Source organism: Propithecus coquereli, unplaced genomic scaffold (assembly GCF_000956105.1).
Source record: "Propithecus coquereli isolate 6110/MARCELLA unplaced genomic scaffold, Pcoq_1.0 Scaffold178, whole genome shotgun sequence".
Classification (NCBI taxonomy): Eukaryota; Metazoa; Chordata; class Mammalia; order Primates; family Indriidae; genus Propithecus; species Propithecus coquereli.
The window spans coordinates 1,256-15,633 of NW_012142523.1; positions in this window are offsets into that span (position 1 = coordinate 1,256).

Here is a 14,378-nt window from a genome sequence, read left to right on the forward strand (position 1 = left end):
GATGATGGCACCCCTCCAGCAGGCAGGGCCTTGACTCAGTTGGTCCTAAATCCGACAGTTTAGTGCGCAACGTAATTGTTCTAATTGCCATTGTCATGACTAATAACCTTAGGTGGCAGCCATGAACTCAGGAGGCCTGAAGGGGACCCTGGAGAAGGGAGAGGCCTGGGATGGTTTGGTTTGCACGGGATTCACGAGGGAGGCAGTGGGGTGGCCTGAAGCCTGGGGCGACCCAGGCTGGGGGGTCACAGAGAAGCAACATTGGAATCAGAGACTATTGAACACAGTGAAAGAAAAGTAACTTTTAGTCGTTGGACATAGAGACACATGACATTAAGACAGTAGAATGATCGAAATCACAAAGTGAGGGTCACAGAGCAGCAGATTAGCTGGATGGCAGCGTGGGACACTGTGGACGCTCAGAACATTGCAGAACCTTGGGAACGGCTTGTCAGCGCCTTGGGTGCAGGAGGCCAGGGTGGTGTGAGGAGCAAGGTCGGGGGGGGAGGGGCGCCGGGAGAGGCCTGGGTTTAAGCCTTGGTGGTCCTGCTTATTAGCTCTGGGACCACTGCCCTCCCTCCCCAAAGTGAGGGGGGACCAAAGGCCCCCCTCATGGAGCAGGTGACCCTAGATGGCGTGATGGGGGATGGTGCTTAGCAGCTAAGTATCATAAATGCGATACACGCAGATGTATACATTGTATTTGATGTGTGTGTGTGTGTGTGTGTGTGTGTGTGTGTGTGTGTGTGTGTGTGTGTGTCAGGTGGGGCTGGAGGGAACCCCCAGACATCATCCAAAATCTAGAACAGGGTGTCCACCGTGGCTGCCCGTCAGAATTACCTGGGAGCTTCAAGAGAGAGTTTCGAATGGGCCCCTGAGAGCAGGGCTGTGTCGGGGGATGGCCCTGCCACAGGGCCACGGCCACCTGATTTCTCCACGCAGGCCACACAGGCAAGGCTGAACCGCCACTCACCCGAGTCTTGGCAGAATACCCGCGAGCTCTCGGAACACAAGAGCAGCTTCCTTGGGGAGCTGTAGCCTTAGCAGGCTGCCAACCGCTGCGCCACAGCAGGGATTGGCCTCAGCAACAGGTCACCCACTGCCTGCGTCTAGTTGTCCTCTGGCCCCTTCTGTGTTCGGGTCATCCTATAGGACTCGGGACATGGGGAGCTGGCACTTTTGCTGACTGTGCTTTTGGTGGGTCTCTAAGTAATGAGCTGTCTGGATCTCAAGAGAGCCCAGTTTTTGTTTCTCGTTTCTTTACCAACTGGATCCATCCCCTGCCTTGGCAGGCTGTGTGTGCTTTGCTGCCCGTCGGATGCCTGGCACTTAGGGTGGGCGAGTAGTACGTGCTCAATACGGATTTGTTGAGTGGATGAATAAATGAATGAAGGAGTGACACGTAAGAGGCAGAAACAGTGGCAGCTTGCCTTGGAGGCAAGAAGCTAGAAGTTATCCTCACCCTGAGAGCCCTGCGTCTCCGTTGCCCCCGCTGTGAGGGGGGCGCCAGCCGCAGAGCCGCAGAGATTGACGTGCGGTGGCTCAGCAGTGAAACCTGCTGCGTAATCAAGCCGCATCCAGCCAGCCCTGCAGGAACCCCCACAGGGAATGCGGTAGACGGTGCGGGGGGCAGAGTGAGGCGGTGCCTGGTCCTGGGGCCCCCAAATGCCCAGATAAGGAGTGTGGGTTTTTCCAGCAGGGAGCTGCTGGCGTCTGAGCAGGGCAGGGTCTGGAACCCAGAGCTCACTAGGTGCTCCGCAGCAGAACCACTGCAGGGTGCTGGCCGGAGATGCCACCAGCAGCTTGTCCCAAACCTGCCCATCTGAGTCTCCGGGGACAGCACCTAGAGCTCCCCAGATGAAGCCAGATGAGCCAATGGCATCATTGGCTCCGCCGATGAAGCCAAAACTCAGTCAGCATGTGGGAAATGTTACTACAATGATTCCCCTGGGTCCTCTCAGGGATGATCTCATCCAGGGAGGAAGAGGAGGGAGGCCTGGGGCGAGCGGGGGGCGGCGCAGGTGTCTCACTGGAGTCATTGGTCTGATAGAGTGAAAGCAACCTGGTCATGGCTGCTGGCAAAAGAATGTTACTTTGGATCAACTGAAATTGCTGTCTTGACGTGTCAGAACGGTTAACTATCAGCAATTTTATCTGTTGGTTCAGCCAAATATGTCTACCTCTGCTGTTGCTAAATTTGCATGTACTGAGGGCGTCAGAAACGGCTGGGCCCCAGGAAATAAATCCCTTCTGATGGGGCACCCTTTGGATGACAGAAAGTCACCCTAAAAGGGCTGAGCCCATGCAGTGCTCTCCCCTCTTCCTGTGCCCCGAGTTCCCAGCCTCTGCCCGGAGCCTGGCCATGGGGCCTCCCCGGCAGCCTCTGCTGGAGGAAGGGAACTGCCCCTCACGCCACCCTACTCTGCCCCACGCAGCCTCAGCTCGCGCCTCTAAGTCAGCACACACCTCCTCCTCCAGGGCCCCACACAGGCTCTGCCCTCTGCCCAGTGCACCCCACGGGCTAGGGAGCCTCGGGGGCGGTTGTTGAACAGTGATGTCCCAATAAGTGTGGAATTGCAGAAGCCGGTTTTGCGTATTTTGATAAATCTATAAATATGAAGTATAATTATCCATCATTAGCATATGCTCACATTCTGCAGAAGTGTGTCCTGCTGCCCAAAGAATATGAGTTGCCAACTCACGACCACGACGCAATGACACCAGCATGGCTGTCATGTGTCCCCGACCCTGAGGACATGGAATGCGGTGGGGGCAGGGAGGCCAGAATGGTGGACAAATCTCCCCACACCACAGGCAGGTCTGGAGCCCTGGAGCACCAGGAGGGACAGAGAGCAGGGTTGGGAGGGAGGACAGCCCAGCTGCTGGCCTGGACCCAGGTGACGTCAGCAAGGTGGGGAGGGGTCACCTGGGCACCTGCCTGTGCCAGCTCCACCCTAGAGCCCTGCAGTGACCCCCCTGGAGCCCCACCTGCCCTCATTCAACCTGGGGTCACCTCCCTGAGCCTTGGTTTCCTCTGACATAAAAGGGAATGAAAACAGCTCCCTCCTCCTGGGGGGCTGTGAGGATTGAGTCGAGTGCAGGTAAAGGTGCCCGCACACACAGGAAGTGCTCACACCTGTGAACCCGCATTCCTGCTCTTGTCACTCCCATGGGCCTAACTGCTGCAATAGCCAACAGGTGTTGACACCCCCGTGCACCAGGCACCTATACACACACGACTCCACGCCACCTGTACGACCTCCCTGTGCTGTTGTGGTCCCTGATCCACAGGGAAGGAGCTGTGCTCAGGTGAGTAAGTAACTTCTGGATCATGCAGCCTTCAGGGATGAGGCTCACAGCAGGGATTTCTGCCCCCAGGCCTGGCCCCTACCCCGGACCCCACCCTAACCAAGACACTGTCTGCAAACTCTGATGAGAAGGTAGGGGACACTCAGGGCTGTGCCCCAGCAGCCCGGCCCTCCTTCCTCACTCACAGAACCCCGGGTTTGTTCTGCAGCGACAGGCTCAGACCTGCAAAGCCCTCCCACTCCTGGGGTGAAGCCAAGCCAGGCACCCCTCCCCCTTCTCCAGAGACTGGATTAGGGGTGGGCATGTGACCCAGACCTGGCCTGGCCATTGAGTTGTGCGAGGACATTTGCTCTCGGGAAAGAGCTGTTTCTGGGAGGTATTCCTTTTCACCCCTTTCTTCCCGATTTGAACACACGTGAGGTTTGGCTGTGGCAGCCATCTTGTAACCACGAGGCAACGAGCTCTAGAGAAAAAGCCAACACAGCCACCGGGGGTGGTACAGAGGTTAGGAGTCTTTGTCACAATCCCTGAGCATCTGATCAAACCAGAGCCACCTCCCTCTAGGACAGGGGTCAGCACACATTTTCTGCGAAGGGAAAGACTGTAAATATTTTAGGCTTTGTGAGCCAAGAAGCAAAATCAATGATATTATGTAAGTATTAATTTACGAAGAGAGAAAACAAGTTTCCACAAATCTTTTATTGATGAAATTCAAAATATTAATATTAATAATCAAGGACAGTTTTTTTAGAATTCAGGTCTGCTAATGAGAGTAAGGACTTTTTTTTTTTTGCGGGGGTGGCAGATAACATTTTACATACTAGGTATTCGAAATTAGTTTTCCTTGTCGTTAAATCAGTTGCGAATGTTTTTCTGTGAAAGCCATCCTTAGCTGTGAGCCACGCATAAATACACGGTGGCCTTGACTGGCCCTCATGCTGTAGTTGGCCACACCCTGCACACCTGGTTATGGGAGAACACGCCATGCCTCTGTTGTCCGGCTCTCTGTTGCGTGTTGCCCTACACGTTCTAACTCATGGAAGCACCTACTGTGTGCCAAGCCCTCAGACAGGGAATTGGCGGGCATTGCTTAACTGAACAAGGAAGGTTCGAACTACCATGGTCAAAACAAGACGGCGGACAGGACGAGTTCCAACCGGTCAGAACCAAGATGGCGGAGGAGTCCAGCTTCTCCACCCTGCAGCTTCATTATTCCTTCATGACCAGAAAACCTTCTCAGGAAACATCCCACTCCCATCACGCACCTGACGCCGTGACGGTTCCGGATCAACCAGATTCAGTCAAAAGGAGGGTGTCACCCTACTTCTGGGAAAATACTGTCCCTTTCCAAGAAATTACGTGAATATCCCTCCCTCATTTAGCCTATAATTACGTTGTCACTTAAATAAAGGCACTAATGGAAGAGGGAGAACTAGCCTCTACTCTGCGGAGTAGATTTTCTACACTTCCTAAATAAAACTCGCTTTCACTTTACACCGTCAGCTTGCTCCTAAATTGTCTCCTGTGCAAAGCCAAGGACCCACTTGGACTTCAAGTGATCCCCAGCGTTGGGAATTACTTTCCCGTGACACACTCATCTCTCCTAAGAGGTGTGGCCATTTGACTACATGCCGTGTCCCCCACCAAACCCTGGAATCCGGAGGTGAGGTTGCATCTGTAGGTCTCTCTAACCCCAGAGCTTTACACAAATCATTACCCACAGAGAACCTCAGTTAACAAAGAGCGAAAAATATGAATGAATTTATGAATTCACGAATGAATGAACAAATAAATGAAGTACTTTGGGAACTAAAAAGTGCCGGGCTCAGATGCAGGGTGGGGCTTTGGTAGGTGGACACAGACAGGGGACAGAAGAGGGTGGAAGGAGGGGAGCAGGAATCAGAGAAAGAGTGGCAGCCCCGCCCCTGCCTGCTTCAGCAGGGATGAGGGCATCTTCCTCCTCCAGACATCCCTCCTGGCCGCACAGACATCTGGTCTGTAAGATCCCACCTGCCCCCGCCCACCCCTCCTGTTCTTGCCGGCATTGACGGCACAGGCCTCCCTCCCTTCCCCAAACAGACACTGAGGACAAGGCTTTGTGCTCTGTCATTTTCCCCCTAAAAGATCACTGGGCGACACCGAATGGCTATCACTATGCCAACTGCGATTCTTTGCTGCGTTATTTTCTAAGAGATGGAGGACGGGGCACCAGGAGAGGGGGCGGCAGGGAGAAGTGGGGAGGAACTGTTCAGCGTGGACAGGCTCTACAATTTCAGCTCCAGGTTTCACGGGGAGACGGGATTAAAGGATCATTTCAAATGCATTTTGCCATCTGAGAGACCCGTCTCTCCCAAAATGCTTTACTTTGAGAGTTGGCTTCAAGAGGCTTGGCAGAATTCATTTTCCCAGCAGACAAGAGAGATCAAGGTGTTAAACAAAACACGTTCCACCCTGAGAACTGTGTTAGCCGTTTGGCATAATTGTTTCATCCAGAGTGTTTTGGCCTCATCTCTTCCCCTTCCTTCCTCCTTCCCCTTCCTTCCTCCCTCCTTCTCCTTCCTCCCTCCTCTCCTTCCTGCCTCCCTTCCTCGTTCCTCCCTCCCTTCCCACATGTCTACTGGGGGCATTTCAGGGAAGCCCCCTCTGCTGGGGACGGGAACAACTGTGATGAACGGGTCAGTTCATGAAACTCACAACCCTCAGGACGTACTTAAGAAAAATTAACAAAATCGATGGTCTTCGACAAGTACGGTGACGGACATAGCAAGACGACAGGACAGAGAGTGCACCCGGGGCTGAGGCAGGACAGGCCTTCCTGGGAGGGTAATGTTGGAGCAGAGATCTGAAGGGTAGGTGTGGCCAGCCCCGTGAAGCCCTGGAGGAAGAGCTCAGAGGTACCAGCTCAGAGGTGGCACAGAGCTCACCGCCTGGAGGCAGGAGGTCTCTAACCTGGAGCACAGGACTTCAGAGGAGGGAGGAGGTCCACTCAGCTGGGGCATCCTGGAAGGCTTCCTAGAGGAGGTGTGATTAGAGGTTTGGTGGATTCCTGGCAGAAGGTAGGATTAGGCCGTGTATGGGAGAGATGGGAAGGGTCAGCGAGGAAGATCATATCATAAAGAGCACACAACTTGAGTACGAGGCATGTTTGAGTCACAGCAAGAGGTCGGAGAAAACCCTGCTCGTGACTATGAGAAGAAGGTAGGGACAAAAGCAGATGAGGCTGGAAAGGCAGCTGGACGCAAACCGCCAGGGCCCCCAATGCCAGGCCAAAAACTCGGGACTAGGAAACGAGCAGCAGGCTCATCGTAGTGCTGTTTGCAGAACGGGAGGGATCGAACGTTCAGCCCCGTCTACCGAGCACACGCTGTGAGCCGGCATCAGCAAGCACTTCACAGCATTTGCCGTCCGTGTCCATACGGCCCCGTTTGCAGACGGGAACCGCGCCTGAGCGGTTGAGCAGCTCACTCAAGGGCACCTGCCGAGGGGCGAGGCCAGCCAAGCACCCGGGTCTGGCTAACTCCGGAGCTCCTGCTCACAAAGACGGGCACGCGGGAGCTGCCTGGATGACGTAGCTCCCTGCTGCTGTGACAGATCACACACTGGGGCATTTATTTTTTACAAAAGGAGTTTATTTGGCCAGGAAGTCCAGGAACATAGCGCCAGCATCTGGTGACAGCCATCCCACGGTGGAAGGCAGACACAGGAGAGAAACGAGGCCGAATTTATCCTTTTATCGGGAACCCACTCCCGCAATAACCGCCCACTCCTGAGACAACAGCATGAAGCCACCATGAGGGCAGAGCCCTCCTGACCTCATCACCTCTGACCGGCCCCACCTCGCTTTCCATTGCCCTAGCAATTGAATTTCAGCATGAGTTTTGGAGAGGACATCAAATCGTAGCCCTCGACGTCCAAGGGGACTTAACAAACCCAAAAAAGGCAAAAGCCGGGGGGGCCAGGGCAGAGGTGGAGGGTGAAGGGCGTTCAGCCGTGAGGGCCACGGGGGCAGCAGAGCAGAGCTGAGAGCAGAACAGGCTTTGGGGAGGGGGGCGGGGGTGTGGGAAGGCTTGGGCACATTTCCTGGCCACCAGGGTGGCAGCTAATGGTCCTGGCTCCGCCTTATGCTGCAGGCACCGCCAGGGTCCCCAGGGGAAAGCCAAGAGCAGGAAACTCAGTACAGCTGACAAACTCTGCTCCTAGTCAATTACCGGTCCTCATTAGGACTAATTAACTGCCGCACAAACTATCGCACTGTGTAACGATGTATCTGGATAAACAATCTCAGGAGTGCTGAGGCCCACCCCACCCCCACAGGTTACAGGAGGAACCCAGGACCACCCGGGGCGGACAAGGTGGCCCATCAGAAGGAGGGGACTTTGGCAGCAGGCAGATGTGGTTTCGAATGCCCGGGAGCAGCCAGCCACTCGCTCTGCGTCTTTGGGCTTAATCTGGCTGAGCCTGTTTCCTTAGGCCCCTCCCTCGGAGGAGTAGGAGATTGTGTGCAAGGGGCACCTTCCTACCTGTGCTCTGCAAACCAGCCCCTCCCAGCCCCTTCCCTCCCGCCAGCACATGGGTCAATCCAGCTGTCACCAGCCCCACAGAGCCGCCCTGCCAGGCCGGGTCTACACTCTCCATGTCCGTCTCTCGCTTACCCTATTGCTCCTCGGGAGGCGCTGCTGTTGGCCCAGCCCAGAGGATACAGTGACGTGAAACGTCACACAGCTGTGAAGAATCAGCTCTAGGGCCCAACCCAGTCCAACGAACCACAGAGATTCACCCTTTTTCCCACACGCCTTTCCCAGGCAGCCCGCCCGGATCAGATGTTATTTTTCTTTCCGAGCTGGGGCTGTCCAGGGCCTGGCACACTCTGCAATGGCAGGAGGGTGACTTTGGAGCTAGACAGTGACGCCCTCGCCCCCGTCCCAGCTGCCCAGGCTCAGCTCCCCTCCCCGCTTCCCTGGTAGATCCAGCCGCACAGCATCCCAGCCCGCAGAGGTGCCAGGTGGGGCCAGAGCCCCTCCCGGCCTCCCCCAACCCCCAGCGTCTCCAGGCCCGTCAAGCGGCTTATTTACGGCTGACAGTAGAATTGCATCAGCTGCGCAAAGATCAGTTTCAGTGCTTCCCCTAAGACTGTGCACTTGAATCTGCTCCCCTCGGAGAGCCCTGGGCGCTCTGCCCTCGTCAATTACCCGGAGGCCACACGGCCTGCCCCAGGCCTGTCCCCTCACACCTGGGGCGTGGGGGCCGGACGGTGGACTGGGCCAGGCCTGCCATGGGCTCCCCCAGCTGCTCGTCCAAGTCTCCCTCCTCAGGGTCATGGTCAGGAGCCCAACTGTGGGGCCGGAACCCCTGGGTCCAAACCCCAGGACGTGTGACCTCAGACAGGGCACTTTAACCCCTCTAGGCCCAGCCTCCGCACCTGACGGTGGAACTGTGTCGGCTACTGTCACTGTTACCTCCCCCAGCCCAGCCACCCCCGTCCCACCCCATCTCTGCCCACACACAGATGCTTGGCCCCCCGGCCCCACGGGCACCTGCTCACAGCGGCTGCGGGGGGAGACCCCAGGGAAGGGCGTGTCCTCAGGGGCCTCTGGAAACCTGAACCGCCCTCGAGGCCCACAGGCCGTGTCCTCAGGGAGAGCAGCTTCATCACGCGCTCCTGCAGGGACACACGAACTGACAGTCCGGATGCTGAGGAGTTTTCATCTTGGCGCTTTGGGAGCGAGGACTCAGCGGTGACCAGGAACCCACAGCTGCCAGGCGGTTGGTCAGGGCAGCTCTGGGAAGTGGGGCGATGGCGCCATTTGCCAGGTGTGAGCTCCAGGAGGCACAGTGCCTACCCAAAGTCACACAGAGTGAGCGGCCGAGCCGGGACTCCACCCCAGTCCGTCTGACTCTAAATCCTAAATCCTTTCCACGGCACCACGTTGAGGGTTCCTGGGTGACCTTTGTGTGTCCGGCTCCAGGCTGGCACCAGGGCACTACAGAGATAAGGCAGCCATGGCAGTGTGAGCACCGTGACGCCTGGGACCACCCCTTCCTCCACCAGGGAAGGTCTGAGCACCAGACCACGCCAGGCCGAGCCTCCTGTCCTGCCTTCTCAGGAGCACCCAGTGACAGTGACCTGGCTCAGTCACACGGCGTCTGGAGCTGAGAAAGGACCTGCCCGAGCCCTGCAGCTGCTCCACGGGAGCCACGGGGGAGCTGAGCGGACAGGGCTGTCCCTGGAACACAGACACCTGCCTGGGCCTGGGTAACCTGGGAAGACTTAACCCCCACTGGCGAGGCCAAGGCAACCACCCCACAGGGTCCCTTCCTTGGGTGGCCATGAGGTCCAGGCCTCCCTGGGCAGCCTGCCCATCTCCTGCCAGATTGCTCACTTCCTGCTCTTCCACACACGGCCTACACTGCTTTCCACTTCCTACCTCCTACCCTCCTCCTACCACCTGCCCTCCTCCCGCTCCCATTCCTGCCCCGTCGGCCCTTCCTGACCGGCAGCCAGAGAAAGCAGAAACCTGCCAGTGCCTCCCTCACTGAGGCTCCTCAGGGGCTCCCAGTGCTCCCAGGACAGAAGCAAAACTGCTCCCACAGCTGACAAGAGCCTTGCGCTGTCCCTCTTCCCCTCGGGGGCCTGGGCCTGGCTCCGTCTGATGCCTCTCACGCCCCTCCTGAGCTGAGCCTGTTTCACAGCAATGTCCAGGGCGTCCCTGCCGATCTGGCCCTCCCTGGGGACTCATCACGGCTGCACCAGGAGTGCGTCTGCCCAGCAGGGTCCCTGCATCACAGGAGACCCCCAAGTCCTGCCCACAGAGTCCCCTGCTCCCTGTTGGTGGCAGAGACCCCTCCCCTCCCCCGCCTGGGGCCGGCAGTCCTCCCCGCAGCTCCCTCTCCTCAGACCCAGGGACGGCAGTTATCGGTCACGGGACACGGGCTGCGGAGTCAGGATCATGTGGGCATTTCAGGCGACCAGGTGCCAGGGAGCCACTCAAATCCCAGGGCGGCTGGGAAAGGGAGGGAAAACGCAGACAAAAAGCGGAGGGAGCAGAAATGTCTCAGGGAGATGAATCCACCGCTCAGACGTGAAAGGACTATGTTCAATTATACCTTATTGCATTTCATTGGAATGTGCACGTCGTACTTAGCCGCCTGCAAGCCTCGGATTACCCGGAGAGAAAGCACAATGAAAGACAAGAGAGAATGAAAACGCGGATGAAAATGTTCCCAAAATCGAAATTATTTAGAGAGACACAAAAACCAGGCTGGAGACAAAGCGACCGATTGGCACTCAGGCTCTCGGCACAGATGCGGTCCCGCAGCCAGGTCAGACAGAGGCAGGAGGTCCAGACTGTCATCTCGGTCCTGCCACCAACACACTGTCTGACTTTGGGCAGGTCACTGCCCAGCTGTCACCCTTATTCTCCGTAAGTCCCCAGGGGCTTCTCGACAGCAGCCACAGCACTACGGATGTCTGGGTCTAGGTGATCTTTTGTGTGCATGACCGTCCTGTGCGGTGCAGGCTGCTTTGCAGCATCTCCGGCTTCTACCCTCCAGATGTACCTGCCACCCCCACTCCAATTGTGACAACCGAAAGCCTCTCCCAACTTTGCCAAATGTCCCCTGGGGAGCAAAATTGCCCTGAGCTGCGAGACCTAAGCCAGATACCCTCCGGGTTCAGACAGAGGGAGAGGACAGAGCAAGACCCCAGCCCAGGGCAAGGGGAGCCCCCAAAGACATCCCCTGGGGGGTTATGGCCCCTAGCAAAGCCCACTGGTGAATCCAGACCAAAGGGTACCTAATACCCATGTTGAGGGCAGAGACAGGTTGTCATAAGTGGGTCTTAGCACCTGCCCTCCCTTCCAGCACCTTCCCTTTTCCCTGGAAGTCCTGTGCCCCCAGGCCTCCATGGATGCTGATCCCTGGGGCACGGGTCACTCACTGCCACTCGTCACAGGTCTGTGATGGTCCTGCCAGCATTGGGGACCAGCTCCCAGCCCCCACTCCCTGGGCTCTGACTTACCCAGACCTGGAGCCAGACAGGCACGTTCCGTAACAACATGCAGATCACCCCAGAGAGCTGCTGGGCTCCTTATTCCTCAGGTTTACTCATCCGCTCAAGGAAGAACCCACTGGACACCGAGTCTGTGCCAGGCGAGTGCTGGGCCCTGGGAATGCGCTGGGAACAGGACCCGTGGGGCCCCTGTCCTCCTGGAGCTCAAGGACAAGTGTGGGCAACAGCCAATACCAGTAAGCACCCCAAGAAAAGAATTCTGGAAGGTGCTGAGAGGACCAGAGGAACAACAGGAGGTTGGGGTGAGGGAACCACCCCAACTGTGGAAGGGTGGGGAGTTCACATCTAAGCTGAGACCCAAAGATGAGAGCGACAGGCCAAGTGAAAAAAGGACAGGACAAGGCATGCCAGATGGAGGGAAATGCATGTGCAAAGGGCCTGTGGCAGGAAGGGCCTTGGGGTACTCTAGGGAGAGAAAGCAGAGAGCAGGGGAGGGGGAGGGCCATGGGGAGGGGCAGGCAGGGGGGTACTTCACAGTCCTGGTGGCTGCAGGGAGGAGTCTGCACTTGATCCTGGAGTCAAGGAGAAGCCACTGAAGGATCAGGAGGGAAGAAACGTGACAATTCACATTCAGAACATCCCTGAGCCCAGGGCTTAGCACAGGGCCTGGCGTGCAGTTGGTGCTCAATGAAGGCTTGGTGACAATGACATCACATGAGGGTAGCAGGGAGACTCTGTTTAGGGTAATACTGACTGGCCCGGGTGGTCCACGTGCACTAACGCCCAGCGAGGGGGTGTCCACTCGAGGACAGGGAGGAACTGGTGTTCACGGAGCAGCCGCCACCTGCCTGGTGCTGGGCTTGGGCTCCTCACACGTCAGCCCACGTCCTCAGTGATGACCCCAGAAGGAGGGTGCACAGCTGTCCCTAGTGAGGACCTGATGCTGTTTTTACAACAAAACAGGCCCAAAGTGAAAGGCTAGTTCCCAGGATTCTCATTAAAAAGTGCAGCAAGAAATATTTCAATCTGGAAATCAATGGAAGCTCATGGAGAGAATGACTTACTGCATAATGAGGAAGGACAAGTTGATAGATAAATAGCAGAAGAGAAAAATCTCGACTCTTCCCTTGGATCAGTCTGCTCAGGCTGCCGCAACAAAACACCACAGCCTGGGGGGCTTTGGCAACAGAAATTTATTTTCTCACAGTTCCAGAGACTACAAGTTCAAGATCAGAGTGCCGGCAGGGTCGGGTGCTGGTGAGGGCTTTGCTCGTAGGTAGCAGATGGCCACCTTCTTACTGTGTCCTCCCGTGGCAGAGACAGAGAGAGAGCAGCTGTCTGGTGTCCCCTCTCTCAGCTGCACCAGTGCCATCACGGGGCTCCACCTCCATGACCCCATCTAGCGGGAATCACCTTCCAAGGCCCCATCCACAAATCAATACCAGCACATTGGGGGTTAGGGCTTCAACATAGGAATTTGGGGGGACACAAACATTTAAGTCGTAACATCCCCCAATTACAGGGTCTAAGACATCAAGTTGATAAAACGATGACATTGAAATTTGAGGGAACGTGCAACTTCTTAACAAAAGAGACAAAAACCAGCTAGAGTGACCATGAATGCTACCTGGGGAAACATCAGAACCTGCGGCCTGGACTAGGTATTTTCTAGCCACATAAGTGACTCTTGAGGGTCCCATCAATGTCCCCAGTAGAGAATCCGGTGCCTGGACTCATGGTGTGGCCCTGCTTGGCCTCTGCTTAAGGACACAGACCTCAGTGTCCCCACCTCTATCTAGGGACCTGAGATTGTCAGCCCCCTCCACACTCAACCCGCACCCCAAAGACCGTCTTTTTAGCCCCGCACGGAGTGAGCGCATACCTCCAAGGAGTCCCCCAGACCACCCAGCCAGCACCGTCACCCCAGCTCTGCCCTCAGCCTGTCTAGCTCCCCAGAGCCAGACACTCAGGGCAGCTCGTCATTGTGCTATTGTTTAATAACAATACGGGGACAGCACAATGATGCCGTCATTGAACTCGGCGCTAAGCATGAGACCTTCGTTGTCCCCTTTAATCATGACGACAACTTTATTCCCACCTCACAGAGGAGCAGACAGGTGACAGCCGAGGAGCTGAGACACGTGTCCAGGATCACACAGGTGACAGCTGTCCGCGTCCACTCTTTCACTCTCACGCGTCTGTGTCCGGCCCCACGTCCTGCCCGCCATGCGCCAACTGCCGTGCGCTCCCTCCACACACCCGTCCCACTTAATCCCACAGCAGTCCTTGGAGGGAAATCTCCTCCCCTCTCCTTTCACAGGCGGGGAAACTGAGGCTCAGGGTCCCAGAACCAGCCAGTGGCAGAATCCCACAGAATGCAAACCCAGGGCTGTCCCCAAACCCACAGTGAAGGTGGTTCCCTTCTCCCTTCCTTGGTCTCAGAGCCTGTAGGGGACCGACAGCCCCGCTGTGGGGAGGGCACTACAGGGACAGGGGGCTGGCTGGGGCCTGCAGAGAGGGCAGGCAGGGCAGCGAGCTCCCAGGTCTCTGAAGACTGCCTGATTTCTGAAGTTGCTGGAAATTTTTCACAGACTTCAATCCCTTTGCAAATCTAGGGCCTCCTCTGAGAGGCCGGGAGGGGAGGTAGGAGGAGAATCTCATTTCTCTGGCCCCTCTTGATGTTTACAGAGCTGGTCACTGCATCAGAGTAGTAGGTGTCACCTCTTCAAGGGCCTCGGGACAAACTCACAAAGATGGATTTTTCTTAACCTCATTATCTTTCCCTCCCCAGGGTCAGAGGTCAAGTCAATAACTTCCTGCCCACCGCCTCCTCCCGCAGGTCCCCACAAGGCTGCAGACCTGCTTCAGCTGTAAATCCATCTCCCTCCCCCTGGAAATCAATTGGAAACCCAGTTGCTAAATCCACCCTCAACCCAGCTGTTCATAAATCAAAGGCCTCTTCTGGGTGGTGCTGGGCTGGGTGAGGAGCCCAGGAGGCGCCAACTTGACCCCAGATTCCGGCCGGGGTTAGGGGAGCAGCAGGAACCCACCAGGGCCAGGC